Below are 6,685 nucleotides of genomic sequence, written 5' to 3' on the forward strand. Positions count from 1 at the left end.
ATCTGGCTTCATGACAGCAGAGAATCAGTCTGCATGTCATAGCAGAGAATGAGGCTTCACGTCACCCACCACTGCAACAGTCCATTGGCATATATTTAGGCCTAGCACACAGGCAGAGCAGAGAGGTCCCGTAACAGACGATCTGGCTTCATGTCAGCAGAGAATCAGTCTGCATGTCATAGCAGAGAATGAGGCTTCACGTCACCCACCACTGCAACAGTCCATTGGCATATATTTAGGCCTAGCACACAGGCAGAGCAGAGAGGTCCCGTAACAGACAATCTGGCTTCATGACAGCAGAGAATCAGTCTGCATGTCATAGCAGAGAATGAGGCTTCACGTCACCCACCACTGCAACAGTCCATTGGCATATATTTAGGCCTAGCACACAGGCAGAGCAGAGAGGTCCCGTAACAGACGATCTGGCTTCATGTCAGCAGAGAATCAGTCTGCATGTCATAGCAGAGAATGAGGCTTCACGTCAGCCACCACTGCAACAGTCCATTGGCATATATTTAGGCCTAGCACACAGGCAGAGGAGAGAGGTCCCGTAACAGACAATCTGGCTTCATGACAGCAGAGAATCAGTCTGCATGTCATAGCAGAGAATGAGGCTTCACGTCACCCACCACTGCAACAGTCCATTGGCATATATTTAGGCCTAGCACACAGGAAGAGCAGAGAGGTCCCGTAACAGACGATCTGGCTTCATGTCAGCAGAGAATCAGTCTGCATGTCATAGCAGAGAATGAGGCTTCACGTCACCCACCACTGCAACAGTCCATTGGAATATATTTAGGCCTAGCACACAGGCAGAGCAGAGAGGTCCCGTAACAGACAATCTGGCTTCATGTCAGCAGAGAATCAGTCTGCATGTCATAGCAGAGAATCAGGCTTCACGTCAGCCACCACTGCAACAGTCCATTGTCATAAATTTAGGCCCAGCACCCAGGCAGAGGAGAGAGGTCCCGTAACAGACAATCTGGCTTCATGTCAGCAGAGAATTAGTCTGCATGTCATAGCAGAGAATCAGGCTTCATGTCAGCCACCACTGCAACAGTCCATTTGCATATATTTAGGCCTAGCACACAGGCAGAGGAGAGGTTCATTCAACTTTGGGTAGCCTCGCAATATAATGGTAAAATGAAAATAAAAATAGGATTGAATGAGGAAGTGCCCTGGAGTCCAATAATATATGGTTATGGGGAGGTAGTTAATGTCTAATCTGGACAAGGGACGGACAGGTCCTGTGGGATCCATGCCTGGTTCATTTTTATGAACGTCAGCTTGTCCACATTGGCTGTAGACAGGCGGCTGCGTTTGTCTGTAATGACGCCCCCTGCCGTGCTGAATACACGTTCAGACAAAACGCTGGCTGCCGGGCAGGCCAGCACCTCCAAGGCATAAAAGGCTAGCTCTGGCCACGTGGACAATTTAGAGACCCAGAAGTTGAATGGGGCCGAACCATCAGTCAGTACGTGGAGGGGTGTGCACACGTACTGTTCCACCATGTTAGTGAAATGTTGCCTCCTGCTAACACGTTGCGTATCAGGTGGTGGTGCACTTAGCTGTGGCGTGTTGACAAAAGTTTTCCACATCTCTGCCATGCTAACCCTGCCCTCAGAGGAGCTGGCCGTGACACAGCTGCCTTGGCGACCTCTTGTTCCTCCTCTGCCTTGGCCTTGGGCTTCCACTTGTTCCCCTGTGACATTTGGGAATGCTCTCAGTAGCGCGTCTACCAACGTGCGCTTGTACTCGCGCATCTTCCTATCACGCTCCAGTGCAGGAAGTAAGGTGGGCACATTGTCTTTGTAGCGTGGATCCAGCAGGGTGGCAACCCAGTAGTCCGCACAGGTTAAAATTTGGGCAACTCTGCTGTCGTTGCGCAGGCACTGCAGCATGTAGTCGCTCATGTGTGCCAGGCTGCCCAGGGGTAAGGACAAGCTGTCCTCTGTGGGAGGCGTATCGTCATCGTCCTGCCTTTCCCCCCAGCCACGCACCAGTGATGGACCCGAGCTGCGTTGGGTGCCACCCCGCTGTGACCATGCTTCATCCTCATCCTCCTCCACCTCCTCCTCATCCTCGTCCTCCTCGTCCTCCAGTAGTGGGCCCTGGCTGGCCACATTTGTACCTGGCCTCTGCTGTTGCCAAAAACCTCCCTCTGAGTCACTTCGAAGAGACTGGCCTGAAAGTGCTAAAAATGACCCCTCTTCCTCCTCCTCCTCCTCCTCCTCCTGGGCCACCTCCTCTTCCATCATCGCCCTAAGTGTTTTCTCAAGGAGACATAGAAGTGGTATTGTAACGCTGATAACGGTGTCATCGCCACTGGCCATGTTGGTGGAGTACTCGAAACAGCGCAACAGGGCACACAGGTCTCGCATGGAGGCCCAGTCATTGGTGGTGAAGTGGTGCTGTTCTGTAGTGCGACTGACCCGTGCGTGCTGCAGCTGAAACTCCACTATGGCCTGCTGCTGCTCGCACAGTCTGTCCAGCATGTGCAAGGTGGAGTTCCACCTGGTGGGCACGTCGCATATGAGGCGGTGAGCGGGAAGGCCGAAGTTACGCTGTAGCGCAGACAGGCGAGCAGCAGCAGGATGTGAACGCCGGAAGCGCGAACAGACGGCCCGCACTTTATGCAGCAGCTCTGACATGTCGGGGTAGTTGTGAATGAACTTCTGCACCACCAAATTCAGCACATGCGCCAAGCAAGGGATGTGCGTCAAATTGGCGAGTCCCAGAGCTGCAACGAGATTTCGCCCATTATCACACACCACCAGGCCGGGCTTGAGGCTCACCGGCAGCAACCACTCGTCGGTCTGTTGTTCAATACCCCGCCACAACTCCTGTGCGGTGTGGGGCCTGTCCCCCAAACATATGAGTTTCAGAATGGCCTGCTGACGTTTACCCCGGGCTGTGCTGAAGTTGGTGGTGAAGGTGTGTGGCTGACTGGATGAGCAGGTGGAAGAAGAGGAGGAGGAAGCCGAGAAGGAGGAGGTGGCAACAGGAGGCAAAGAATGTTGCCCTGCGATCCTTGGCGGCGGAAGGACGTGCGCCAAACAGCTCTCCGCCTGGGGCCCAGCTGCCACTACATTTACCCAGTGTGCAGTTAGGGAGATATAGCGTCCCTGGCCGTGCTTACTGGTCCACGTATCTGTGGTTAGGTGGACCTTGCTACAGATGGCGTTGCGCAGTGCACACTTGATTTTATCGGATACTTGGTTGTGCAGGGAAGGCACGGCTCTCTTGGAGAAGTAGTGCCGGCTGGGAACAACATACTGTGGGACAGCAAGCGACATGAGCTGTTTGAAGCTGTCTGTGTCCACCAGCCTAAATGACAGCATTTCATAGGCCAGTAGTTTAGAAATGCTGGCATTCAGGGCCAGGGATCGAGGGTGGCTAGGTGGGAATTTACGCTTTCTATCAAATGTTTGTGAGATGGAGAGCTGAACGCTGGCGTGTGACATGGTTGAGACGCTTGGTGACGGAGGTGGTGGTGGTGGTGTTGGTGGTACATCCCCTGTTTGCTGGGCGGCAGGTGCCAACGTTCCTCCAGAGGCGGAGGAAGAGGCCGAGGCGGCAGCAGCAGAATAGGCCGAGGCGGCAGCAGCAGAAGAGGTAGCAGGGGGAGCCTGAGTGACTTCCTTGGTTTTAAGGTGTTTACTCCACTGCAGTTCATGCTTTGCATGCAGGTGCCTGGTCATGCAGGTTGTGCTCAGGTTCAGAACGTTAATGCCTCGCTTCAGGCTCTGATGGCACAGCGTGCAAACCACTCGGGTCTTGTCGTCAGCACATTGTTTGAAGAAGTGCCATGCCAGGGAACTCCTTGAAGCTGCCTTTGGGGTGCTCGGTCCCAGATGGCGGCGGTCAGTAGCAGGCGGAGTCTCTTGGCGGCGGGTGTTCTGCTTTTGCCCACTGCTCCCTCTTTTGCTACGCTGTTGGCTCGGTCTCACCACTGCCTCTTCCTCCGAACTGTGAAAGTCAGTGGCACGACCTTCATTCCATGTGGGGTCTAGGACCTCATCGTCCCCTGCATCGTCTTCCACCCAGTCTTGATCCCTGACCTCCTGTTCAGTCTGCACACTGCAGAAAGACGCAGCAGTTGGCACCTGTGTTTCGTCATCATCAGAGACATGCTGAGGTGGTATTCCCATGTCCTCATCATCAGGAAACATAAGTGGTTGTGCGTCAGTGCATTCTATGTCTTTCACCGCTGGGGAAGGGCTAGGTGGATGCCCTTGGGAAACCCTGCCAGCGGAGTCTTCAAACAGCATAAGAGACTGCTGCATAACTTGAGGCTGAGACAGTTTCCCTGGTATGCATGGGGGTGATGTGACAGACTGATGGGGTTGGTTTTCAGGCGCCATCTGTGCGCTTTCTGCAGAAGACTGGGTGGGAGATAATGTGAACGTGCTGGATCCACTGTCGGCCACCCAATTGACTAATGCCTGTACCTGCTCAGGCCTTACCATCCTTAGAACGGCATTGGGCCCCACCATATATCGCTGTAAATTCTGGCGGCTACTGGGACCTGAGGTAGTTGGTACACTAGGACGTGTGGATGTGGCAGAACGGCCACGTCCTCTCCCAGCACCAGAGGGTCCACTAACACCACCACGACCATGTCCACGTCCGCGTCCCTTACTAGATGTTTTTCTCATTGTTATGGTTCACCACAACAACAAATATATTATTTGGCCCAATGTATTGTATTCAAATTCAGCGGGATATAAATTTGAGGCATAGTATTTAGGCGCTGGGTGACCGGTATGGATTTAGTGACAGAATTAGACTTGGAAATGCACAGAAGCGTGTGTGTGTGAAGTTATTCTGAATGACCCAATGTGCACCTTGAATATTATATACCCTTTTAGGGATAGATTTCAAATAGCTCTGATATAGCAGAAACCACTAAATTATGAAATTGCTAAATTGGGAATTGTATTTCAACCCAGAACAAAAAATGTGCTTTGACGGACACTAAATAACTTTCCCAGCCACAACAGGACAGCGTTAACGAGAGATTTAGCAGGATATAAATTTGAGGCCTAGTATTTAGGCGCTGGGTGACCGGTATGGATTTAGTGACAGAATTAGACTTGGAAATGCACAGAAGCGTGTGTGTGTGAAGTTATTCTGAATGACCCAATGTGCACCTTGAATATTATATACCCTTTTAGGGATAGATTTCAAATAGCTCTGATATAGCAGAAACCACTAAATTATGAAATTGCTAAATTGGGAATTGTATTTCAACCCAGAACAAAAAATGTGCTTTGACGGACACTAAATAACTTTCCCAGCCACAACAGGACAGCGTTAACGAGAGATTTAGCAGGATATAAATTTGAGGCCTAGTATTTAGGCGCTGGGTGACAGGTATGGGTTTAGTGACAGAATTAGACTTAGAAATACACAGTAGCGGGTGTGTGTGAAGTTATTCTGAATGACCCAATGTGCACCTTGAATATTATATACCCTTTTAGGGATAGATTTCAAATAGCTCTGATATAGCAGAAACCACTAAATTATGAAATTGCTAAATTGGGAATTGTATTTCAACCCAGAACAAAAAATGTGCTTTGACGGACACTAAATAACTTTCCCAGCCACAACAGGACAGCGTTAACGAGAGATTTAGCAGGATATAAATTTGAGGCCTAGTATTTAGGCGCTGGGTGACAGGTATGGGTTTAGTGACAGAATTAGACTTGGAAATGCACAGAAGCGTGTGTGTGTGAAGTTATTCTGAATGACCCAATGTGCACCTTGAATATTATATACCCTTTTAGGGATAGATTTCAAATAGCTCTGATATAGCAGAAACCACTAAATTATGAAATTGCTAAATTGGGAATTGTATTTCAACCCAGAACAAGAAATGTGCTTGAACGGACACTAAATAACTCGCCCAGCTACAGCACTAAGGACAGATTTAGCTGGATATAAATTTGAGGCCTAGTATTTAGGCGCTGGGTGACAGGTATGGGTTTAGTGACAGAATTAGACTTGGAAATGCACAGTAGCGGGTGTGTGAAGTTATTCTGAATGTCCCTATGTGCACCTTCAATATGATCTACCCTTTTAGGGATAGATTTCAAATAGCTCTGATATAGCAGAAACCACTAAATTATGAAATTGCTAAATTGGGAATTGTATTTCAACCCAGAACAAGAAATGTGCTTGAACGGACACTAAATAACTCGCCCAGCTACAGCACTAACGACAGATTTAGCTGGATATGAATTTGAGGCCTAGTATTTAGGCGCTGGGTGACAGGTATGGGTTTAGTGACAGAATTAGACTTGGAAATGCACAGTAGCGGGTGTGTGAAGTTATTCTGAATGACCCTATGTGCACCTTGAATATTATATACCCTTTTAGGGATAGATTTCAAATAGCTCTGATACAGCAGAAACCACTAAATTTTAAATTGCTAAATTGGGAATTGTATTTCAACCCAGAACAAAAAATGTGCTTTGACGGACACTAAATAACTTTCCCAGCCACAACAGGACAGCGGTAACGAGAGATTTAGCGGGATATAAATTTGAGGCCTAGTATTTAGGCGCTGGGTGACCGGTATGGATTTAGTGACAGAATTAGACTGGGATATGGCCAAAAAATAACCACACTATTGCTGGTTAAATGCACTTGGTGATGGGCGCAGCTTGCCCCTGATGTAGTA

The sequence above is a fragment of the Bufo gargarizans genome, chromosome 3 (assembly GCF_014858855.1).
Source record: "Bufo gargarizans isolate SCDJY-AF-19 chromosome 3, ASM1485885v1, whole genome shotgun sequence".
NCBI classification, from domain to species: Eukaryota; Metazoa; Chordata; class Amphibia; order Anura; family Bufonidae; genus Bufo; species Bufo gargarizans.